The 27,024-nt window shown below is 46.6% G+C and overlaps 1 long non-coding RNA gene across 1 annotated transcript in view; it reads right to left on the reverse strand.

Moving 5' to 3' along the window:
- Positions 1 to 27,024, reverse strand: part of LOC126302837 (uncharacterized) — a 414,457-nt gene that overhangs the window by 175,481 nt on the left and 211,952 nt on the right. The window contains exon 2 of the long non-coding RNA XR_007553152.1: positions 7,417 to 7,576. This is a non-coding gene — a long non-coding RNA (uncharacterized LOC126302837). The remainder of the gene's footprint in view (positions 1 to 7,416; positions 7,577 to 27,024) is intronic.

The following is a 27,024-nucleotide window of genomic DNA, read 5'->3' on the forward strand; positions in this document are numbered from 1 at the left end:
ATGAAAAGTTGTCAGCATGGGTGCCTGAAGAAGGCGCCTGCTGCGGAGGCCCATGTGCAGAAACGTTCTCTGAAAGATCGTTGAGGAGACACTGCTGGAGGCCCCGTGTTTCATCTGGGCGGCCAGTTCCTCAACATGTGCACACCTATTCGCCCTCACACATCTTCGCAGCCGCCTTTCGCGGTTGTCATCTACGGCTCGCGGTGCGACACAGTTGCCGCAGCGCCTGTTTTGGATAGCGGTATTTTACCAACACAGCGGCACAGACTTAGCTGTTTCGGAAATAATTTCACCCTTGGCCCGAAAGCCAGTGACCATGCCCTTTCGTACGTCAGATAAATCGCTGTGTTTCCGCATTACGACAACGACTAAGCTGTTTTCTGCGTCTTCTGCGACACGCTTTATGTACCCTCCACTGCTAGTGCTGTCATATGTCGTCTGTGAGAGGTTGTTGCACGCTGACGTCGGAATTAGGCGGTAGTCACATTGACGCAATAGGAATTGTAAGTTTTGCAAGATACAAATGAAACCACATTTTCGTCGGAGCACTGATATCTGCATCATCACAGTAATCTTATCGTTGTTATCACAGATCAGGTGACAAGCAAGTGTAACCGAGACATAAAAGATTCCGTCCACAAATCAACAAGTATTTGGAAACCAACAATCGTACGAAGTTCAGCTTGCCTTATACAGGGTGTCACCTAACGTTGCCGCTGGATGTATTTCGTAAACCACATCAAATACTGACGAACCGATTACACAGACCGAACGTCAGGAGAGGGGCTAGTGTAATTGTTTAATACAAACCATACAAGAATGCACGGAAGTATGTTTTTTAACACAAACCTACGTTTTTTTTAAATGGAACCACGTTAGTTTTGTTAGCACATCTGAACATATAAACAAATACGTAATCAGTGCCGTTTGTTGCATTGTAAAATTTTAATTACATCCGGAGATATTGTAACCTAAAGTTGACGCTTGAAACCTCCGACGTTCAGTTGCGTGTTGTAACAAACACGGGCCACGGTCGGCGAGCAGCATCTGCAGGGACACGCTTACGATGACGACCGTGTTTACGAGTGTGGCTGTAGTGCACTGTTGTGGTTTGGTCTAGCTGTCGGTCGGTGCTATTACTATTCTGCATTCGTCCCCGCAAGCAGACCAACGGTAGTACACCATGTTACCAGACGTCTGTGATAGTGTAGTGTTGTAGGAACTGTGACCATAGTGTATTCGAACTCTGAAAAGGCGGAGATGATACTCATCTATGGCGAGTGTCGAGGAAATGCAGCTAAAGCCTGCAGGGTGTATGCAGAACGGTACCCGGACAGAGAGCATCCAACGTGCCAGCACATTGCAAAACATCTACCGCCAGCTGTACGCAACAGGTGTGGTCGTAGCACGCAAACGGGTCCGTAATAGGCCCGCCACAGGAGAAGCGGGTGCAGTTGGTGTGTTAGCTGCTGTTGCCATGAACCCACTCTTGTGTACACGGGACACTGCGAGAGCCGGTGGACTGAGTCAAAGTAGTGTCATGCGCATACTGCATCGTCACCGCTTTCACCCGTTTCATGTGTCGCTACATCAGCAATTACATGGTGATGACTTTAATCATCGAGTGCAGTTCTGTCAATGGGCATTAACAGAGAATGCGTTACAGTTCTACCTGTTTACCGATGAAGCGGGTTTCACAAACCACGGGGCAGTGAATCTAGGGATCATGCATTACTGGTCCGTGGACAATCCTCGCTGGCTCAGACAGGTAGAGCGACAGCGACCGTGGACTGTAAATGTATGGTGCGGAATCATTGGCGACCACCTCATTGGTCCTCACTTCATTGCAGGGGCCCAAACAGCTGCAACATACATAGCGTTTCTACGGAATGATCTGCCAACGTTGCTCGAAAATGTCCCACTGGGAACGCGTCGACGTATGTGGTATCAGCATGATGGTGCACCTGCACATTCCGCAATTAACACTAGGCTGACCCTTGACAGGATATTCGGCGGGCGTTTCATAGGACGTGGAGGATGCATAAATTGGCCAGCCCGTTCTCCTGATCTTACACCTCTGACTTCTTTCTGTGGGGTACGTTAAAGCAGAATGTGTATCGTGATGTGCCTGCAACTCCAGAGGATATGAAACAACGTATTGTGGCAGCCTGCGGCGACATTAAACCAGATGTACTGCGGCGTGTACGACATTCATTACGCCAGGGATTGCAATTGTGTGCAGCAAATGATGGCCATCACATTGAACATCTATTGGCCTGACATGTCGGGACACACTCTATTCCACTCCGTAATTGAAAACGGAAACCACGTGTGTACGTGTACCTCACCCCTCATGGTAATGTACATGTGCGTCAGTGAAAAAGACCAATAAAAAGGTGTTAGCATGTGGACGTAATGTGCTGTTCCAGTCTCTTCTGTACCTAAGGTCCATCACCGTTTCCTTTGGATCCTTACGTAATTCGGTGCTCTCCGATACAAACGATCGAACAGTGGAGGAGTGGTACTCAAGCATCAACTTTAGGTTACGATATCTCCGGATGTAATTAACATTTTACAATGCAACAAACGGCACTGATTACGTATTTCTTTATATGTTCAGATGTGCTAACAAAACTAACGTGGTTCCATTTAAAAAAAAAACGTAGGTTTAAGTTAAAAAACATACTTCCGTGCATTTTTGTATCGTTTGTATTAAACAATTACACTAGCCCCACTCCTGACGTTCGGTCTTTGGAATCGATTCGTCAGTATTTGATGTGGTTTATGAATATATCCAGCGGTAATGTTAGGTGACTCACCCTGTATATTCTCTTAAGCAAAAACACGATGTATAAGTCCAAGAGCGTAAACTTGGCATCAGATACAACAAAGTATGGCAACACCACAGAAGTTAAATTCCAGGTGAAATTATTGGAAACACTATTAACGAAAGAGTAGCTAACAAAGGACCTGCAGTACGTAAAGCCTACACAATTACCTGGAATATGTACAACAAAAAACTGCTGTCCATTAGAGCCAAATTTTGTCACTCTCCTACAGTGTTTCTTACAGAAGCACTCTACGCAAAGGTGATGTCGTCATGAATTACCAACGTCAAAGATATAGAGAAAATAGAACGAAAAACATTGAGAAAAATATTTGACGCAAAATTAGATGTGGTATCTGGAGGATAAAACGCTCAGAAGAACTGTATTCGCTGACTGAGCGGTTCACCTCACTTGCATAGAAAAGACGTACGAAACCCTAGTGTCATACAGCACAAATGGCTGACTTGTTTGACCAACAAAATCTTCCATTTCAACGGAACCTGACAATCCAAAGACGCTGACTGTTAGACAACCAAAGTGACCTCACAGAAATCGGTACTGACCGACTGCTGACTACATGAGCTACATACAGATACAAAATCAGTACACATAATTTCATGCCTAAGACGCAAAGAAGGAATCTGAAAGTTAAAAAACGGGTGGACGTAAGCGATAAGAGAGGCACAAAATGAAAGGATGAGGAAATTGTAGGTTACAGTACGCTTGTTCGCCCAATGCTTGAATACTGCTCAGCAGTGTGGGATCCGCACCAGGTAGGGTTGATAGAAGAGATAGAGAAGATCCAACGGAGAGCAGCGCGCTTCGTTACAGGATCATTTAGTAATTGCGAAAGCATTACGGAGATGATAGATAAACTCCAGTGGAAGACTCTGCAGGAGAGACGCTCAGTAGCTCGGTACGGGCTTTTGTTAAAGTTTCGAGAACATACCTTCACCGAAGAGTCAAGCAGTATATTGCTCCCTCCTACGTATATCTCGCGAAGAGACCATGAGGATAAAATCAGAGAGATTAGAGCCCACACAGAAGCATACCGACAATCCTTCTTTCCACGTACAATACGAGACTGGAATAGAAGGGAGAACCGATAGAGGTACTCAGGGTACCCTCCGCCACACACCGTCAGGTGGCTTGCGGAGTACGGATGTAGATGTAGATGTAGATGAAGATGAGAAGATCAAGCAAGACAATGCTAAATAATGGTCCCACGTGCTCTTCAGAGGGCGAAACGAAGTATATACACTCCTGGAAATGGAAAAAAGAACACATTGACACCGGTGTGTCAGACCCACCATACTTGCTCCGGACACTGCGAGAGGGCTGTACAAGCAATGATCACACGCACGGCACAGCGGACACACCAGGAACCGCGGTGTTGGCCGTCGAATGGCGCTAGCTGCGCAGCATCTGTGCACCGCCGCCGTCAGTGTCAGCCAGTTTGCCGTGGCATGCGGAGCTCCATCGCAGTCTTTAACACTGGTAGCATGCCGCGACAGCGTGGACGTGAACCGTATGTGCACTTGACGGACTTTGAGCGAGGGCGTATAGTGGGCATGCGGGAGGCCGGGTGGACGTAGTGCCGAATTGCTCAACACGTGGGGCGTGAGGTCTCCACAGTACATCGATGTTGTCGCCAGTGGTCGGTGGAAGGTGCACGTGCCCGTCAACCTGGGACCGGACCGCAGCGACGCACGGATGCACGCCAAGACCGTAGGATCCTACGCAGTGCCGTAGGGGACCGCACCGCCACTTCCCAGCAAATTAGGGACACTGTTGCTCCTGGGGTATCGGCGAGGACCATTCGCAACCGTCTCCATGTAGCTGGGCTACGGTCCCGCACACCGTTAGGCCGTCTTCCGCTCACGCCCCAACATCGTGCAGCCCGCCTCCAGTGGTGTCGCGACAGGCGTGAATGGAGGGACGAATGGAGACGTGTCGTCTTCAGCGATGAGAGTCGCTTCTGCCTTGGTGCCAATGATGGTCGTATGCGTGTTTGGCGCCGTGCAGGTGAGCGCCACAATCAGGACTGCATACGACCGAAGTACACAGGGCCAACACCCGGCATCATGGTGTGGGGAGCGATCTCCTACACTGGCCGTACACCTCTGGTGATCGTCGAGGGGACACTGAATAGTGCACGGTACATCCAAACCGTCATCGAACCCATCGTTCTACCATTCCTAGACCGGCAAAGGAACTTGCTGTTACAACAGGACAATGCACGTCCGCATGTATCCCGTGCCACCCAACGTGCTCTAGAAGGTGTAAGTCAACTACCCTGGCCAGCAAGATCTCCGGATCTGTCCCCCATTGAGCATGTTTGGGCCTGGATGAAGCGTCGTCTCACGCGGTCTGCACGTCCAGCACGAACGCTGGTCCAACTGAGGCGCCAGGTGGAAATGGCATGGCAAGCCGTTCCACAGGACTACATCCAGCATCTCTACGATCGTCTCCATGGGAGAATAGCAGCCTGCATTGCTGCGGAAGGTGGATATACACTGTACTAGTGCCAACATTGTGCATGCTCTGTTGCCTGTGTCTATGTGCCTGTGGTTCTGTCAGTGTGATCATGTGATGTGTCTGACCCCAGGAATGTGTCAATAAAGTTTCCCCTTCCTGGGACAATGAATTCACGGTGTTCTTATTTCAATTTCCAGGAGTGTATATGACCCAAAACATTAACAATAACTGCTTAATAGCATGTTGGCACATCTTTGGAACTTTGGACAACAGCGTTTCTGAGTGGTATGGATTCAGTGAATCCTTTGTAGGTTTCCGGAGCTATGTGGTATAGGATGTCTACCCACAGGTTACGTAAATCTGGTAAATTACGGATGGGTGGCTCGTGGGGGCGAATTTGGTGACCGACAGCATCTTACAGGTGTTCCATCAGATTCACGTCAGAAGAATTTGGTGGTCAAGACATGAGTGTTTTTTCACGATCATGCTCTTAAAGCCAATGCAGAACGATTCTAGGTTTGTGACATGGACAGTTATCCTGCTTGAAGATCTCACGCAGTCGGTGCAGACATCGAACATGAAGGGATGGATGTGGTACGTAATAATCTTCGAGTAGACGACACTGTCATAGCGCCTTCGATTAATGTCACAGGTCCCATGGATGTAACGTTCAAATGGCTCAAATGGCTCTAAGCGCTGTGGTAGTTAACGTCTGAGGTCATCAGTCCCCTAGAACTTAGAACTACTTAAACCCAACTAACCTAAGGACATCACACACATCCATGCCCGAGGCAGGATTCGAACCTGTGACCGTAGCACATCGCGGTTCCGTACTGAAGTGCCTAGAACCGCTCGGCCACAGCGGCTGGCGATGCTAACGTGAATGTCTTACATGGCATAATACTGGCCCCACCGACCGACGTCTGAGTGCGATGTATGTTTCAAGCAGCCGTTCGCTTGGATGACGACGCACTCGAATAAGAACATTGACCTGGTTTAACAAGAAACGTGATTCATTTCATTTGGTTCACGGCCCAAATTCGATGATCCCGTACCCACTGCAATTGTAACTGGCTAAGCCGTTGGGTCAACGTGGGAACAGCTAAGGGTATTCAACTGCTGAACCCCACGTCAAGAATGTGCTCTCAATGGTGCTCTCCGAAACACTTGTTCCTGCACCAGCACTGTGGTCTGTCGTCAGATTTGCAGCAGATCGCCACCTATCCTACTTTGCAGCCAGGACAACCCTACTGCCTCTACGTTTTGTGATGAGGCGCGGACATCTAACACCTTGTGATTCACTCCTGGTTTCATCGTCCTTCATCTACTTCCCATAGATGCTCACGCCAGACCAGCTGTTCCTTCCCAGTCGTAGCGTCATAACAATCAGCCCTATGTCAAAGTCGCTTATGTCAGTGTAGTGGCCCTTAGCGCCGCTATAACGATTCCTCATTCACCTAAGCTACGTTGTTTACTTGGTTTTCTTATCGCATTACGTGCATACAATACCACAGAATGGATTCAGTCTCATGGTAATCAGTGGGGATAATGCTTGTTTGATCAGTGCTTCCGTATTTCTCTTATTATATGACGATCGTGATAGAAAATGTAATTTGGAGGAAGAAATATTTTTTCACACTATGATTTCCATAACGCTCTCGTACTGCTTAAATGAAGTCGTAGTGAAGACTCAGGTCTTATCTGGATAACCTATATCTCTTGCATTAATATTACTTGGTAAGGGCCCTACACCATAGAACGGTACTCAAGAAACTATCGAACGACTATTATCTAAGCGATTTTCTTCGTACAAGAATTACACCTGCTTGGAATTCCTGGTTTAAATCTCGTCTAGCTCCTGATTTATTTGGCATTAGAGCTACATACGTTGTCTAGTAGGTCATTTATATGTATCTTGAACAGTGGTGGTCCTATCACTTTATCTTGAAATACGCTCAGTTGGCGACTCCAGTGAATGGAAAGCACTCAGTTTGGCGGCCGGTGTGCTGTCACTCACCCACCGACCCATCATATGCGCCCTTTGTTCTTTGTTTGTTATATATAGAGCTTTTATGATAGGCTGTACAGCTTTTGCAGCGCTGCATCTCACCTGTTGTTCATGATGGATGTTGTCACTGTGATACTGATGCTATTGTCATTCTGTTGGCTCTCTTACGAACACGCCACCCACAGCTGTCGTCAGCTTCAGTATTCTCTTCGTCTTCAAATCCCACATACCTGATTGTAGGAGCAAGGAGGAGATTTTCTACCTGGAACAGAGATGAGGGCATTGATAAAGCTTGATTTCATTACGTTGATAAATGTTGCACACTGACGTAAATCAACAATTGACTTGATATGTGATGTAATTTTGTTTCGACAGCATTTTAAATAACTCCTGTTGTCTATATTTTTTGCTCGACTAGATAAACAGGAATACCAAATTGTCACAGTTTTGTTTTGGCCGATTTTGGAAATGAATAGTCATCCAACTCTGGGATTTTCATAAAGTGTTTCCTTTTCAGTTTTCAATAGTTAGCAAAGGGATGGCTGAATTCAATCGTGGCCGCACTGCTTTTGAATATAATCCACGCGAAGCATCTCCTAAAACTTCAGAGTCTGAGAGAAACCTCAAGAGAGTGCATAAAATATTATTGTACAGTGGTGAATTATATATGACCCTATAGGCATATCAGGAGAGAGAGCGCTGTACGATTTAGCCTACATAAGGAATTTATTCTGAATAACTTAGCTCAAGGTTGATGCCACAATTTTCGAATGCTGATAAACGTACGTGAAATGCTAAACTGTTTATCTCTGCTGTAACTGGATCCTTTCAAAATAATCAGTCTGTTGTGCGCAGATATCTTACTGTGTACGAGATTTGGGTCTATCACTTCATCTCATAAATGAGACTGGAATGTAAGCCTTGGGTGGAAGTCGGTCACCCTGCACCAGAAGATGCAAAGTAGACTTCCTCTATCGGAATTATAATATTTTTTCGGGTGTAAAAGAGTTACGCTTTGTGGACTACCCTGAAAACGGTAAAACAACTACCACCGAGTACTATGAAAGTCTGCTGGATCAACAGAATGAAAAATTACGTCAGAGGATTTCGAAGTGAAAACAATATCGTCTTCCATGAGGCGTTTTGACTGTGGCTCTCTTAATGTTCAGGTTCATGACAACGCTTTTTCTTTTCTTTTTTTGTAAGAGTTCTCGGAATAACGTTGCTAGTCCTATGCAACAAACCAATTCTATGCCGTCAGAGGAGAGGAAACTGTAAATTAAAAACCAAGACATAATTACTTAGTTAAAGATTGCAAAATCAGCAACTAAGAGTTTTCCTAGTTTGTGAAAGCTGATAATATTAATAAACAAATTTGTGTCTTGCTGTCATAGTTCTCAGAGCTTCTAGAATCCTCTTCAGATACCTGAATTAATTCATTTAACCCTTCCCTTCCCGTCTCCTTCAAGAAATTTAATCAGCCCCCGCTCACTCCCGTCTGATGACGTTTATGTTTGGTGCTCGCCAAAACTCTCTCCAAAGTTTTCTTCTGGCAGGCTGATACAATCCTCTGTGTCAGTCGTCTGCGGGCCTTAAACCCTCAGTATGTGATGTTCCGTAAGAGGTTTGCTCCTGGACTTGGCGACGACTGACGTTGCGGCTTCCTATCATTCTCTCTTTCTGGTGTCACAGAATGTGTCACAAGGCATTCACTCTCTACACCACATTTACTGAGTACGTTTGGTGCTGGTATGAAGCTAGAGTGACTGATCTACAGATGTATGAAATTATGAAGTCCAGTCCGGCCGTCAAGAGGCGTTAGGCGGGTGATACTGATACACTTTCTCCCAACCAGTTTGACCTATCTTTCGGCCTCTTACTGGCTCTCTCAACTGATCAAGTTGGGCCCTATAATGGAGAGATGCATGAACGTGCTGCCTTTGCTGACGAATCCTTCTGTTTGCCAAAACTAAAGGAAACTGCAGATCGCACGAAATAACAACCAGAGCGACGTTTGTTCTGGAAACCATGGGCTCCAGATTAACGACAGGGAACGCTTCACGGTTGGCTGTGGACGGGACAAGGAAAGATGGTTGACTCTAAGTTGATATTCAAAACTAGCAAAGGCGTCTTTCTACTGATTTCTGTGGGGGATTCGTTTTGTTACTTGGGACTGCAATTTTCTACTTCTGGGTGCAGCCACTTTCGCCAGATACGGGAAAGCGAGGATCAGCTTCAGTTTTTCTCAAGGGCGCTAATAAAACCATCCTGTGACTTCACACTTTGATGACCGTGATGATTCCAGGCACCTGCCTTTTTGCAGGAGTCCTTGTTTAGAGCAGCCATCCTGCCATCTTGGCCTTCTCCTTAGGATGATGAATCAATTTGTCAACACGCAGGCACGCCAGTTCTCGAAGACGAGTTGTCACGGAAGGTTGTAGAGTATGGAATTAGGAAGTATAAGAGGCATTTGCGATGAAATTACGGCTTGAATCGTAACAGCAATCCCAACAGACCGACTACATCGGTGGATGGTCTTGTTCTCACAACGTCCATCCACACGCCAGGGCAACACAGAGTTCAACACTAGACTCTTCATCAGCGGTGGCAATTTGTATCTTGGCTGCGGCAGCAGGATTAACCAGGGGTTGGAACTTACATAGGTACGTCCAGCGACAAGTCCTTGGTTTGCTGCCAGGCCGCCTGGAACGCTGCAAGTTTTTCAATCCTTCCTCAAGCCGTTTTTTTATTGGATGATTTAAAGTCTTACGTATTTGTTTTCGTTTCACAGTAAACTGAAGCTCATTACATCGCATTGTGTTCCTAATTAAGATTTCTTGCGTGTATTGTACTCTTTGAATTGGATTGTAAATATGTTGCTCGCATCTGCAATATTGGATGAGGTGAATGATTCAATATTTGTTTTTGTTTTACATAAAACCGAAACTGGTTTCGTCATATGGTGTTCTATTCAAATGGCTCTAAGCACTATGGGACTTAACAAATGGCTCCGAGCACTATGCGATTTAACATCTGTGGTCATCAGTCGCCTAGAACTTTGAACTAATTAAACCTAACTAACCTAAGGACTTCATATACATTCATGCCCGAGGCAAGATTCTAACCTGCGACCGTAGTAGCCGCGTGGTTCCCGACTGAAGCGCCTAGAACTGCTCGGCCACAGCGGCCGGCTATGGTCTTCTGTGGATGCATGTAGTACATTTGTTCCTCCTTACAAAATCCTTGAGTGAACTGATGTATTCAAATGCGTTGCAAGTATGATGCTCGTATTCTACTTTACTTTTGTTCGCATCCGTTTTCCATACGGTCTCGCATTTGTTGGATAACTCCATGTTAGTAGCTTTTGACAGAATTGATGTTCATCTTTATTACGTCTTGTCACGGAATAAGTTAGTGATTGTGATTTGAATGATGTTGCTTATTGTCACTGAGTATGCTTTGCAGTCCTAGTGACTGCAGCATTCTTCTTTGTAAATTCTAAAAATGCTATAACAGGTACGCAATGTGTTCACTCGTTTATTAACAGTTACTATAGACAATAAATTTTAGCGGAAATCAATGTACTTGAATCATCCTTCAACACAAATGAAAATTTTGGAGGTCTTCATTAAATACGAGGTAGTACGAAAACAGATGCAAACAAAAATTAAGCAGAATACGAGCAATATACACTGACTTAGCAAATGTCACGGGATAGGGGGGGTACAGATGGCGCAGGCGTGTTGTATGCGCACCGTACTCCTCCCGTGCCAGCTGCATTTGTATAGGAAACCTTCTGAGAAGTGAATGTGCAACTGATTTGTGTAACATGCAACGTCGTCGTGACATAACGCCCTTCGGCGTATGGCGGTCGATACCCGACGGGTGGGAATTTCGATTTGGGCATTGGTTAGGAATTCGGCTTCACACGTTCAACTGTGTACAGGGTGTATCGTGAATGGATGATGAGGGTACCACAGTCCACAACAGAGCAACTACCAGTCGTCCAGCCATCCTTCATGACCCTCACTGGCGATATCTGAGACTGATCGTCAGTAGCGATAGAAGGGAAACAATGCAACACATCACGGCTCAGTTCAACACAGGACATGGTACACACGTCTCTCAGTGGACAATTCGTTGGAACATGGGTTCCATGGGCTATGGGAGCTGGCGCCGCATATTGGTACCACTGTTAACCAACGTCATCGGGCACAACGGCTTGCGTTTGTCGTCGATCACCAAGGATGGAGACTAGAACGATGACGTAACGTTATGCCTATGGGAGACACGAGTGTGGCGCTGACCAAGTGAATCGGTGAATCAAGCCTGCCAAGAAGGCATGGTCTAAGGTGGTGGTGTCTCTGTAACGGCCCGCGGTTCATTTTGGTATGGAAAGGGTCCCCTAGGTGTTCAGGAAGGGACTTTGAATGCTCCACGGTATGATGTGTTGCACGGGGACCATCTACACCCATTTTTGGCATTCCAACACACTGATGGTTCTGCGGTGTTTCAAGACGATAATACGTCACCACATCGCTCCCACGTTGCCCGGGAGAGGTTCCAGGAAAATGCAGGAGAGTTCCAAAGGCTGAAATGGCCACCTGGCGGCTAGATTTGAACGCCACCGAGCCGATCTGGGATGTCATGGACGACAGGCTTCGTGCCATGTATCCTGCACCCACGGACAGACCAGAATTGGCTGCCGCACTGCAAACGATTTGGTGTCAGCTGCTTCCAGATGTGAACCAGGGACTTGTAGACTCACTTCCGCTTCATTGCAGTCAGCAGGACCGTAGGAGGCTCCACGCAATATTAGATGCCTATCCCTTGACATTTGCTACGACAGTGTACTTGCAATGCATTTAAATCGAGCTGATCACACAGAAATTCGTAAGCAGGAACAAATATACATGAGTCCACAGAACACCATGCAATGAAACCAGTTTATTTTTTGCATGAAAAGAAAACCAGATATTGAATAAATTCCTTCACCCAATATTACAGATGCGAGAAAAAATTAAGCAGAATACGAGCTACGTGATTCCAGTGCAATTAAAGGAGTGAAATACACACAATAAGTTGTAATCAGAAACGCAGTGTGATGAAACCAGCTTGTGTGCCATGTCAGATGCTTTTTAGGTTTCCAAATGTGCTAAACTGCTAATGATGGCCGCACAGTCGAAATTTCAATATTGGCTTTTAGAAATAAATAATGTTACAGTCAAAGAAAATCACGATGTCATTTACAAAATTTTGTGTTTGTGAACCCCAGCAACGAGAAGTTAATCCCAGTTTTTGATTCATTTATCTGGAATATATTACTTTAAAGGCCATAAGAACGTTCCCACTTCACTACGAGATCCACCCATAACGTCTAAACGAAAAATATTATCGTCTAATACTTGTATTTTGATAAATAAGAATACGAATTTAGGCATATTTCTGCTATTTTCAAATTTAACTGCCAGGCCACTAGGAGCGCTACTATCGTTTCGTATTGAAACATGGGCAGTGCATCTCTTATATTTTGGTGTTCTGTGGAAGTAACTCAAAGCCGACTCAGAGAGACTACAGTGCAGGTAGAAGAGAGACTGTAACAATGTTGAGGTTACAAAACACGTTGCCCAGTGCAGCTCATGGTACCATGGGCTGGTCTGGAGTGGCATGACGTCTTGGCTGCATTCGTCTTTAGTGGCCTTCGGTTAGCCCCACTTCTGAACGTCAGAGGGTGCCTGAAGTTGTAGACCATGACAGTCTTTGATAATGCATCCCACATAGCAAACACTCATGCCGTAGGCGAATATCTTGATGCCAACGAAAGTCACAGGTGGAAGATGGAGGCCTGTGAAAAGTGGGCTGTCCACAAGGAGCTTAGAGGCAGAAACACGTTAGTCCAACACCACTATCTGCTGGCGGAGGATGTGGTCAGCAGCCCTAGAAGGTAGCCTGAAACCATTCGACCTCACGAGAAGTGAGCTGGTGACGATTGCATCGAGGGTCCTTCTGAGCAACATTATAGCTGCTCATCGGTTAGCTACGATGATTATCACGTACATAATGCCACGGATTGGCTTTGAATGTCACCCGGAGCTTGTGTTACAGGCGCAATACGCTATTTTTTTTTTTAGACTGAGTTAACGTGTAATGTACCCATATAAAACTGATGTACGTATGCAGACGCAAGCGATGAATGGAAATTTGTAAAAAGGCCGGGATTCGAATCCGGGTCTCCTGCTCACAAAGCAGATGTGCGAACCACTACGCTGGCCTGGCACAGTAGCTTCGAACAAGCGCGTGGACTACCCCAGCATGCCTCCGTCCTCACCTTCCCCAGTTAAAATTCCCATTCACGACTCAGCCCACTTGGTGTCCTACCCTCCCCCTCCCCCCAATCCCCGCCTCCCCCACCCCCATAATCTCGAACAGCATTGCAGAGGCTCTGGAATAGCGCCTCAGCGTCCAACGAAACGAGAGATCCTTCCTGAATCCAAGATACAGATGCTTTAATGGAATGAAACCATGTGGTTCCACAGACCTTTTCATGTCTCAGACAACTGTGACGTGTAGTCAGACTGAAGCGATGAATAAATTTTTATACGAAGGCTGGAATTCGAACCTGGAACTCCTGCTTACTAGGCACATGCGCTAATCACTACGCCACCCTGACTCAGTGACTTTGTACAACTACACCGGCTACCCTAGCACATATCCCTACTTCCAAGGAGGCATGCTAGGGTAGTTCTTGCAATTGTGCAAAGTCACTGAGTCAGGGGGTGTAGTGATTAGTGCAACTGCCTCATGAGCAGGACACCCAGTTTCGAATCCTGGCCTTCGTACAAATTTTCATTTGTCGCTTTAGTTGCCATATACACATCACAGATGTCTGAGACTTGAAAATGTCTCTGAAACCATATAGTTTCATGTGTAAAATTGTGTATTCTTTCTTGTGATGGATTGTTAAACCAGAATAAGGAGATTTATACGGTTTCTCCTCACGGGAAAAACGTTGGACAAAGTGCAGTGACTTTAAATACGAATCGGCCACAATATTTCACCCGCAGGCTGAAAAATTCTTGTCCTCGACTCTGAATCCCGTAACCGTTTTGTTGATGGTCCTGTTCCTTTTAACTGCTGCTAGCAGCGTAATGTCGTACGCGTTTCGGTAGCCGCCTTGACGGGATGGGGAGGAGGTCGGAGGTGGCTCTGGCGCCGCAGTAAGCTGAAGGCTGCAGCGTGGTGTGCTTGAGTCACAGTTGACACTCCGCTCGGCGTGCTGTGTATCCGTGTCCGAGCGGGCGGCGCTAATGGATGGCCTAGGATTAGCGGCACGTGCCCCAAAAAGTAAACCACCCCGCACCACGGCGCGCCCCACGCAGCGCCGCTCGCCGCTATTCATGAAGGCGTTGAGTCAGGCGCAACCCCGCCAGATTGGTCCTCTCCGCCGGCTCTGACGTGGTCTCCTCGCGCTCCGCAACGCAGCCTTTGCACTTGGTTGTGTTTCGCCAGCGTGTTCCGAGGCACTGTTTGCTGCACTCTTGATATCTTATTTGTTGGGTGGTGTGAAAAGCTAGCATACAAATCTCAGTTATTAGATACTAGGAATAAAGTTGAATCTCGCTATAAGACGATCTTGTACGTGATACAGTGTTTAGTTTGTACATTTGAGAGTTTTCTGCTATACAGAGAAGAAAAGCGGTCTCGCAAACAGCTTCTGAAACGGCAATGATGGACATTTGGGTGCAATAATCAAGACGTAATAGATCGTCTAGAAAGTATGTTAAAAAACTGGGACTATCAGTGAATGATGTCGAAAGTTCATTTCGGTTTCTCCTAGACAGCGTTTAGTTACGAACAAGAAATCTAAGGCATCTTTACTGGGGGAAAAATGGGTGGTTTGTCCTCTATTAAAAATGAAGAACGGAAATTTTTGTGATGTATCTGTATATTATGAAAACGTTCGTCTTTCATCATAAACGGATGAGGAAGTGTCTTTTGGCAAATGCATATGCTAATCAGCTCGCCAGAAATGGACTACCACTTGTTGAAAAGCGCAGATCATGATACACGTAAGGTCTGGCTTTGTAAATAATCAGTCGCTAACACCACTTTTTTATTTTTTTACGCAGAACAGACATTTATCAATACCCTTACGATTATTGCACATAGTAAAATCACTATAAAATTTAACATTTAAAAACATAACAGAGAAATTTTGCGTTGTGCTATGTCTCGGGTTTCTTCCATCATATGAATGAAAGCTTAGCACTCTGGAACATTTCAGTCTTAACCGACCACTACTGCGGCTATGTTTTTTAATGTGAAGCATATACTGTTTGGAAACACGGTGTTGACAATGTGATGCATAAGATGTTTCCCTCAAGTTACTAATAACTGGAATTGAGTGAGAAAGGTGGCGCTTCGGTACTATCATTCTTTTTTTTTCTTTTTTTTTCTTTTTATTTGTCTGGCGAGCGTGTTTTATAAGGCAGGCGAAATACCCTCAGAATTCAAGAAGAATGTGATAACACCATTTCCAAAGAATTCAGGTGGTGCAGGTGTGAATAGTACCGGACCATAAGTTCAATAAATCTTTGTTCCGAAGCACTGGCACGATTTATGTACAGAATAGAGGAAAAAACTTGTAGAAATCAACCTGGGGAAGGATCAGTCTGAATTCTGGAGGAATGCAGGAAACTCACGAGGCAGCAGTCAACATACGACTTATCTTAGAAAACAGGCTGAAGAAAGACCAGTGTACGTTTATATCACGTTCAGATTTAGAGAATGCTCTTGACAATGTAAGTCCGATCTGTGAACCAGGGACCGCCAGAAAGCGTTCTGGAGTCGACTGATGTCCGCCAGTAGTAAGCCCCCAGCTGCGAATCGTCAGCTCCCCAGCAGCGTCAGAACGAGACGATACCCCTGGACTAGCACCCAACGGAGTCAGTGTCTAGTTAAAGTTGAGACGACAGCTGGTGCTGAGCACTTCTCGGTGTGGGCTGCGGTTGACGACAGATAGCTGCATGGCAGGGGCAGGCATTATTTATGGTCACTCTATTTGGCTCTGTTATGACAGGATGACACTTTTGTTCACGTAGTTCACGGAAACAGTGCACTGCCAGGCTCAGGCATGGTATAATGCAGGTCACCACTGCAGTGGCCCAAGTCTCGTAACATGTCCTGTTGTCAATGTTCCAAGCCCTGGTAGCAGGTGACAGCGAGTTGTATGTGGTAATCGAGCTCACTTCTGTGCTTAAACGGAGGCTTCAGTCGTGGTTGCTCAAATGGTTCAAATGGCTCTGAGCACTATGGGACTCAACTGCTGTGGTCATTAGTCCCCTAGAACTAAGAACTACTTAAACCTAACTAATCTAAGGACATCACACACATCCATGCCCGAGGCAGGATTCGAATCTGCGACCGTAGCAGCCGCACGGTTCCGGACTGCGCGCCTAGAACCGCGAGATCACCGCGGCCGGCCGTGGTAGCTCAGCACGTTCCATCTTCTACAAGAGAATGTGGTAGTCAGCTTTCTGGCTTGCCTGGCCCAAGTTACAGATGTTGATTTGGAATGGTCGTGGCGTAAGAGTGTCATGAAAAGGGTTTATAAGATGATAGCAACAAAAGAAAAACAAGGACAATGGAATGTAGTAGAATCACATCATGTTATGCTCAGGTGGTTAGATTAGAAAATAACACACTAAAAACATTACTAAGGTTTGCTTTTGAGCTATAAAGTAACTGATGACGGCGGAAGTAGAGAGCTTAAAATGTAGACTACATGTAACAAGATAACCATATTAGAACAACATTTAACTGTGGTGTCACCGCCAGCAGCAGGTGGTAGCATTTAAATCGGCCGCGGTCCGGTAGTATACATCGGACCCGCGTGTCGCCACTATCAATAATTGCAGACCGAGCGCCGCCACACGGCAGGTCTAGAGAGACTACCTAGCACTCGCCCCAGTCGTACAGCCGACTTTGCTAGCGATGGTTCACTGCCTACTTACGTTCTCATTTGCCGAGAAGATAGTTTAGCATAGCCTTCAGCTACGTCATTTGCTACGACCTAGCAAGGCGCCATTATCAGTTACTATTGATATTGTAAATCAAGTACCGTCCAGACCGACGCTCATCCTTATGGATTAAAGTTAAGTATTCCACCAGCTACGTCCGTTGTTTCTAAATTCTAATTTCCTTGTCCTGTTCCAGACCTCACGCCAGCCTGCGTGAGCTAAATCGCGTGCCTTTCGGCCTCCTCTAGTAACACGGTGTTGGTTCTCCTGCCAACCACAACATTGGCGACGAGGCAAAACCCTGTTCTAATCGATATTGCCCTGATTTACTTGTGTAATGGCTTCGCCACAATCTCCAGATGTACTGTCCGAATTTTATCGCTTACAGAATCAGCAGACGCTGGCCTTATTGGATGCCCTCGTACCGTTCAACGTGCGATGCAAAACGATGCGGCAGCAGCCGCTCCACCGCTAACGCAGCCACAACACGCTGTTGCACCAACTTTTCGACCTTTTGATGCTGCACTGGAAAGCTGGACGTAGTGGTCACGCCAATTTGGATTCCATCTCGCCGCCTACAGCATTCAAGGTAACGAGCGGCAGCCTTTTCTCCTTTCATCCGTCAGGGTACAAACGTACCGTGTGATAGTCAAATTATTTCCCCGACGTGACGTAGCAACTCTGTCCTACGAAGAAATTTTGTCTGCATTAGATGCATATTTCAAAGAATCAGTCAATGTAGTTGCGAAAAGGTACACCTTCTTTCGTACAAAACGTACGGCAGGTCAGACTAATCAGGAGTGGGTCGCAACCTTGCAAGGCCTTACTAGGGATTGTGCTTTTGAGTGTCAATGTGGACTCCCTTATTCAGATACTATGGTACGTGATGCAATTGCGCAGAACGTTTCTGATGTTCGTATAAGGGAACAGATTTTGAAACTAGTCAATCCCTCCCTTCAACAAGTGATGGACATATTGAATCGGCAGGACACACTTGACTTTGCTCACGAATCATTTGAAACTTCGCCAGCAGTGTGTCAGGTTCACCGGCCCGCCGGGCGAGCTGCACGGAGCCGTAAACAGTCCTCGCCGCCGCTGCCGCCAGGCTCTCAGCCATGTGTGCCGCGCCGGTGAGCTAATGCAGTGATCAAATCATGCCCGCGGTGTGCTACTAAACATTCGCGTGAGAATTGTCCGTCACGCCAAGCTATTTGCTTTTATTGTAATAAAAAAGGACATGTTCAGAGTGTTTGCCAGAAAAAGCTCAGATCGGAAGCTCGAAACCGTTCCAGGCACTTTCCTTCGCGCCGGAATCTGAATCGAACCAAGGATACTCAGGCTCGCGAAACTTCGCCCATGGAAATTCATGTAGTTCATTCCACTCCGTGCAGTGCCACTCTTTCTAACAGTGACTGTGTTCGTCCCAAAAACAGTGTGCGTCGACATCGCCGGAACTGCCGTCAAGTCGCAAGTGATTATGTACCAGTGTCAGTTCACGTTGCACGAGACAGTCGCTCTTGTCGTCAGCAGGACAATAAACTTTTTGTAGACTTGGACATTAACGGCAAAATGATACCATTCCAGCTCGATACCGGAGCTGCAGTTTCACTGACCAATCAAGACACTTACAAACTGCTGGGCACACCTCCGTTGCGTGCCGCAAATGTTAAGTTAACTAGCTATTCAGGTCAAGAGATCCCTGTGTTAGGACAGTGCAGCCTTCTTGCAACATACAAAGGACAAACAAAACTTGTGTCATTTTACGTCCTTCGTTCTTCTTCTGTAATGAACTTGTTTGGTTTCTATTTATTTCAGTTGTTTAACTTGTCTATAGTAAATCAGGTCCTCTCAGTGAACCAGACTGTGCCTTCAGACAGTGTTTGTCGTCTATGTGAAGAATTTGCAGACATTTTTGCACCGGGCCTCGGTTGCGCTAAGAACTGTAAAGCACATTTGGAACTGAAAGTAAACGCGCAACCGAAATTTTTCAGAGCGCGCAATGTTCCCCACGCATTGCTTGATGAGGTCGCAAAAACATTACACGATTTGGAATGACAAGGTGTAATTGAACGTGTGCAGGCTTCTCTCTGGGCATCACCCTTAGTAATTTTACCAAAACCTTCCGGAAAGTTGAGACTTTGTGTGAACTTCAAGGCAACAGTGAATCCACAACTAGTGATTGCAAATTTCCCTTTACCCCGCCCGGTAGATCTTTTTGACAGACTGTGCCCGGGTAAATATTTTTCGAAGTTGGACCTAGCAGATGCGTACTTGCAAATACCGGAGGACGAAGAATCCCAGCGCGCTTTGGTGGCTAACACGCATCTTGAGTTGTATCAATTCAAACGACTGCCATTCGGGTGTGCATCCACCCCTGCATTGTTTCAGCAACATCTACAAACTGTTTGTCCGTCGGTACCTACTGCAGAAAATTATCTGGACGACATTGTGATCTCCGGAATGACGGAAGAAGAACATTTGGCCAATCTCAGAGCGTTATTTCAGGTCTTACGACAAAATGGTCTTCGCTTGCGGAAGGACAAATGTGTGTTTTTTGCTTGGAACTTGCCATACTTGGGACATGTACTCAATGCCCAAGGCATCCATCCCAGTCCCACGCACCTTCGTGCCATACAAGACTTGCCGTCGCCGCAGGATTTGAAGCAGCTACAGAGTGTGCTGGGAAAAATCAACTATTATCATAAATATGTGGCGCATGCCTCTTCCATTTCAGCTCAGCTTCATCGCTTACGCCGTAAAGGTGTTCCGTTCGTCTGGACGACGGAATTCGAACGCGCCTTTCCCCAGTTGAAATCGGCGTTGCTTTCCAATACTTGCCTTACGCCATTCGATCCCCAGAAGCCCCTCTTGTTGCTGGTGGATGCATCGGATTTAGGGATCGGTGCTGTGCTTGCGCACAAAGATGGATCGCACGATCGCCCTATTGACTTTGCGTCCAAATTGCTCTCGTCTGCTCACAGAAATTATTCACAGATCGAGAAAGAAGCATTGGCTCTCGTATTTGGTGTTACAAAGTTTCATGATTTCTTGTATGGTCGTCACTTTTTTTAAAAATCTTTATTGACCAATTATTATTATGATACAATTTAACCTACTACTTAAATACATTAGTAGGTCCTATTTTTAACTATTACTCGTCACTTTACCATAATCACAGACCACAAACCTTTGACATCGATTTTCCACCCGACCAGGCCTGTACCTCCACGTACAGCGCAGAAATTCATTCGCTGGTCTATTTTCCTCTCGCAGTACCCCTACGATATCTTGCATCGGTCCACTGCTAAGCACGGAAACGCCGATGCGTTGTCCCGCTTTCCTGTTGCTGAGGATAGGGCATTCGATTCCTCCGAACTTGCTTGCATGTTCGTTGATGCGGAAACTGATGACGTGATCGAATCGTTTCCGATTGATTTTCGTCGTGTAGCTACAGCCACAGCTGCCGACCCTGTCCTTGCTCCCGTTCTGCGTTTTGTTGCTACGCAATGGCCCTTGTCAAAGTCACGGATCGGGGACCCGTTGGTTCGCCGATTTTTTGCTCACAAGAAGAGACTTTTTGTTCGACGTGGTGTTTTGCTGTTGCGTTCTGATAATGATCAGTCTAAGGTCGTGGTCCCACGTTCGTTACAATCCTCTGTCTTACAGCTTCTCCAGCAAGGACATTGGGGTATAGTGAGAACGAAACAATTTGCTCGTCAGCACTGTACTTGGTTCGAAATCGATGACGCGATTACGAATATGTGATCTTCTTGCATGGCAACAATCAGCACCACCGCGGAAATTCTTTGCATGGCCAAAAGCCACTTCCCCTTGGCAAGGCTTACACATCGATTTTGCTGGTCCATTCTGAAATGCTCGATGGTTGGTTGTGGTAGATTTATTCAGTTATTTTTTGCCTTTTGTTGTCCGGATGTCTCCCACGACGTCATCTGCCACCATCCAAGCGTTATCCGCTATCTTTTGCATTGAAGGTCTTCCACAGACTATTGTCTCCGACAATGGTCCACAATTCATGTCCGCAGAATTTCAGTCATTCTACAAGGCCAATGGTATTCAACATCTGACGTCCGTGCCGTTTTCGCCACAGTCAAACAGGGCCGCTGAACGATTGGTCAGGACTTTCAAGTCACAGATGTTGAAGTTGAAAGAGTCGCATTCTCGGGAGGACGCGTTATTGCTCTTTTTGTCCTCGTACCGCTCTCAGCCCCGAGATGGTCGCTCGCCGGCTGAGTTGCTCCACGGTCGTCATCATTGAACCTTGATGTATTTGCTACATCCGCCGCATCAGGTTCCTATGCAGCGGCAGACACCTGCTTTTGCTCCAGGCGACGTTGTCTACTATCGCCACTATAGAAGTTCACGGCGTTGGTTCGAAGGGTGCATTCTTCGCTGCCTCAGCAGCGCTATGTATCTGGTTTTGGGGGCCTCTGGTGAGGTGCGTCGGCATGTCAATCAGCTGCGCCTCTGTCGTCGCACGGGATCTGCCGCTCGCCGTCTGCTTTCAGCGACGGTACCGTCCGGTCAGCGCCCCGGGGACCCATCTACTGGCTCGCCTCAGCCCCAGGCGTTACAGACGCTGCCTTCCATTTTGCCCCATGGCGACGCGCCGCCGCCACCGCCGCCGCCGCCTGTTCTCCCGCCGGCGACGCCCGCAGTGGACGCGTCTCTTCAACCGCCGGGCGCCTCCCTGGGTCACGCGCCGCCGATCGCTTCCCGTGACCAGTTGTCCTCCGACATGGAACTGCTGCCCGCTCCGGATCATATGTCGTCTTCGCCCCGGCCCAAGAAGGTCGACCCTTCGGCCCCTCCTGTCTCTTTACGGGCGCATACACCGCATGTTGGCGTGCACGCTGGAGCAGGTTTTCAGGCGTTCCCTAGCTGTCCGCGGTCCGAATAGCAGGCTCCCCACCTCGTCGCATACGTCAACATGGGGTCCTCAACACGGCGGGCGGAAGCCTTATGCCACAACCGTACGCCGATTTGCGGGGGAGGAATGTGGTGTCACCGCCAGACACCACACTTGCTAGGTGGTAGCGTGTCGCCACTGTCAATGATTGCAGACCGAGCGCCGCCACACGGCAGGTCTAGAGAGACATCCTAGCACTCGCCCAGTTGTACAGCCGACTTTGTTAGCGATGGTTCACTGCCTACTTACGTTCTCATTTGCCAAGAAGATAGTTTAGCATAGCCTTCAGCTACGTCATTTGCTACGACCTAGCAAGGCGCCATTATCAGTTACTATAGATATTGTAAATCAGGTACCGTCAAGACCGACGTTCATCTTTAATGGATTAAAGTTAAGTATTCTACCAGCTACGTTCCAGACCTCACGCCAGCCTGCGTGAGCTAAATCGCGTGCCTTTCGGCCTCCTCTAGTAACACGGTGTTGGCTCTCCTGCCAACCACAACAATAACATATAACATAAATTAAGTGTTAGCAAGTCTCTTCTGAAGGCATTTTCAATGAAGCACCAAAGAAACTGATATAAGCACTGTTATTCAAATACAGATATATGTAAACAGGTAGAATACGGCGCTGCTGTCGGCTACGCCTATATAAACCAACAAGCATCTGGCGCAGTTGTTAGATCAGTTACTGGCACTACAATGGCAGGTCATCAAGATTTAAATGAGTTTGGAGTTTGAACGTGGTCTTATAGTCGGCGCACAGGCGATGGGACACAGCATCTCCGAGGTAGCGATCAAGTGGGGATTTTCCCGTACGATCATTTCACGAGTGTACCGTCAATATCGTGAATCCGGTGAAACAGCAAATCTCTGACATCACTGCGGCCGGAAAAAGATCCTGAAAGAATGGGGCCAACGACGACTGAAGAGAATCGTCCTGCGTGACAGAAGTGCAACCCTTCCGCAAATTGCTGCAGATTTCAGTGTTAGCGTGCGAACCATGAAACGAAACAACATCGATATGGGCTTTCGGAGCCGAAGACCCACTCGCGTACTCTTGATGACTACACGACACAAAGCTTTACACCTCACCTGGGCCCGTCAACACCGACACTGGATTGTTGATGACTGGAAACATGTTGCCTGGTCCGACGAGCTCGTTTCGAATTGTATCGAGTGGATAGACATGTACGGATATGGAGAAAAGTTCATGAATCCATGGACCCTGCATGTCAGCAGGGGACTGTTCAAGCTGTTGGAGGCTCTGTAATGGTGTGGGGCATGTGCATTTGGAGTGATATGGGACCCCTGATACGTCTAAATACGTCTCTGACAGGTGACACGTACGTAAGTATCTTGTCTGATTACCTGCGTTCCTGCGGACTAGGGCAATTTCAGCAGGATAATGCGACACCCCACAAGTCCAGAATTGCTCCAGCAACTCTCTTCTAAGTTTAAACAATTCAGCTATCCACAAAACTCCTCAGACATGAACCTTATTGAGAATATTTGGGATGCCTTGCAACGTGCTGTTCAGATGATGTCCCCACGCCCTCATACCCTTACGGATTTACGGACAGGCCTGCAGGAGTTATGCTGTCAGTTCCCTTCAGCACTACTTCAGACGATAGTCGGGTTCATGTCACGTCGTGTTGCGGCACTTCTGCGTGCTCGCGTTGCTCTGGAGTGTATTTGTAGTGTAGCCTTTTACCAAAGTTAGAAGTGGACAATAATGGAGCGCCAATAAACGATCAGTTCAGGTGCAACAATTACGGAAGCGATAATCAGTGGCTGGGCACCAGGGGCCGGCATGCCAGCTTCAGCAGCAAGACGGAATAGGCCGAGTGCCTCAATTCAGCTATCGTGGCAGTTTAACTGTGAACACTTACATCTGCTTAACCACTATACCCTATATGTAATCAGATGTCGAAAGAAAATTACTTCTTACCATTTCCTTAAAAAAACTTAAGTTATTCACGAAATAGAAAAAAATTAGATATAGGGCATGTTCTTTGTTATGTTTTTCATCGGATGTAAGTAGAGAGGTCCAAATTACCGTTACTCCATGAGACAAATGCCTGGATGACACCTTTCTAGAGCGGACGGCCAATTTCCTTCCTCAACAGTCTTCAAGCCGAACTTGTGTTCTGTAGCTAACGATTTCGTCGTCGGCGGGACTTTAAAACCTAATATTCTTTCCTTTTACTTATACTGCCTGTCAGTTCAGATTTTTTAAGTTCTCCTGCCATATTCTCCCTTCAGTTGGCCCTATATGCTCGTTACTTTCACTTAATACGAGGGGCTTTCGATAAGTAAAGCAACATTTTTTTATCAGTCAGTTTCGGTTGCAAAAATACTGAATTCGTTCTGGGACATCGAGGAATATTCACGCTTCAGTCCCTTACAGTTTTATGACGTTTCGGCAAGTGGCGGCACTAAACGTAGCCTTCAAATTGGCCCTTGTTACGGAGGTGCGTTCCAAGCGGAGATCTGTCATTGAGTTAGTTTTGACGGGAAACCAGAGCATCGCAGATATTCATAAGCGCTTACAAAATGCTTCTGTCATGGAACTCAAAGCTGTGTACGCACTGTGTTCCTCGCCGCCTAACAGGAGACCGTAAAGGGCAACGAAGGAACATCTGGGGGAACTGCTTGCGCATTACGAGGCCAATCGTGACAACTTTTTGTCGATCATCGTCACAGGCACTGAAACAAGGTTTCACCACTTCGAACTAGAAACAAAATGGCAATCGATGGAGTGGTGCCACACCACCTTTCTACCTCCGACTTCCATCTGCTTGGCCCATTGAAGGATGCACTCCGCGATAACCGGTACATGGATAACGGGGATTATTGATATAGGTCACATGTCGACCAGCAGAGTGGTACAAGGCGGGCATACAGGCTCTCCCAGTAAGGTAGCGTACGGTCATCGTATTGAACAGCATTATGTTGAAAAATAATGATTTGTGGCTAAAAGAGTGGAGAATAATATGGTGTATTTGAATCATGAATAAAATGAACCCACTTTCAGAAAAAAAGGTGTTGCATTGCTTATTGAATTCCCCTCGTGTGCATCCAAAAAGTCCTTAGCAGTCCTCTTATCGACTGTACAAGTATTTTCTAAGCAATAAATTACCAGTTGTTATAATGAATTTCACTTACTATTTTATAACTTTTTCCCTTGGTCAGGATATGCGGATATCAGAAGTGTTCGTCAGTGTACATGCTTCTGGTTTAACAGGCAATTCGGTGCTGCAGTACGAGCCTCAATGCCGTTATTGCCGAATCATGTCTGTGAAGAACAGACCGTTTGAGCTTGCGTAAAAAATTAAATTGGTGGTGGGGTGGGGAGGGGAGGGGGGTGTCGAGGAAAGAAAGTGCTAATTCTCAGTTTTGCGAGTGTTGGTTTGATCATGATATCAGCTTTAAACCCATAGTTGCTCTAAATCAAGAGCCAACCGCAAGTAATGTTTTTCTTGCGTTGTAAGCATTTCAGTAGGAATGTGGTAGTAACTTAACTGTGCCCCTGCCCACTGGCCCGGACAGTGTATTAACATCCACGACGCGCGGCCGCTCGCCCCTCACCGACCACAAATGAAAACCTGCGCAGACAGTACCTACAAGTAAGCCTACATGACAGTTACGTTTCACACCCTCTCTATCATCGACCACAACTCGAACTACTCCCTGACGACTTGTCTGACGAAGACCTACGGGTAAATATATCTTATCAAATGTTGGCAGGAGGACGAGATGTGGTGAATTGACAGAGGACCTTCACCTATCCCCACCATGACTAGCCTTTCGACGAACTTCGAACAAGGTGGCAGGAGCTATCTAGCAATCATATTTCAGCAAATCCAAGATGTCTTTGGACAAATTGTGGTCCGCAGCTCGTGGTTGTGCGGTAGCGTTCTCGATTCCCACGCCCGGGTTCCCGGGTTCGATTCCCGGCGGGGTCAGGGATTTTCTCTGCCTCGTAATGGCTGGGTGTTGCGTGATGTCCTTAGGTTAGTTAGGTTTAAGTAGTTCTAAGTTCTAGGGGACTGATGACCATAGATGTTAAGTCCCATAGTGCTCAGAGCCATTTGAACCATTTGACAAATTGTGTTGTCTTTGTAAAGAGACGCTTATCTTCTCTGCAATACATTTTTGTCATCGGTCTTCTGACTGCTTTGATGCAGCCCGCCACGACTTCCTCACCTGTGACGACTTCTCCAAGTAAGAGCAGCACGTACATTCCACGTCCTCGATTACGTGTTGGGTATATTCCAGTATTTGTCTTTAGCTACAGTTTTGTTCCCTACGGTTCACTCAAGTACTATGGAAGCTATTCCCTAACCTCTTACCACATATCCTATCATCTTGACCCTTCTTTCAGGTAGTATTTCCTGCGTATTCCTTTTCTCGTAGCTTCTGAGGAGGATCTCTCATTCCTTACCTTATCAGTCCATTACTTTCCGGCATCATCACATCTCAAAAGCTTCGATTCTCTTCTTTCCTGGTATTCGCACAGCCCATGAGACATTGCCATAAAATTCTATGCTCCATAAGTATTTCCTGAGAAATATATTACTCAAATAACAAGTTTCTTACAGCTATACATCTTGTAGCCAGGAATGACCTCTTTGCCTGTTCTGATCTGCTTCCTGTGCTTTCCTCTCTTTGTCACGATCATCCGTTACTTTTCTTACTGAGTAGAAAATTCTTTCACTTAAAACACTACGTGGTCTCCAATTTTGATGAGAAGTCTATAGCT

Source organism: Schistocerca gregaria, chromosome 1, assembly GCF_023897955.1.
Source record: "Schistocerca gregaria isolate iqSchGreg1 chromosome 1, iqSchGreg1.2, whole genome shotgun sequence".
Lineage (NCBI taxonomy): Eukaryota > Metazoa > Arthropoda > Insecta > Orthoptera > Acrididae > Schistocerca > Schistocerca gregaria.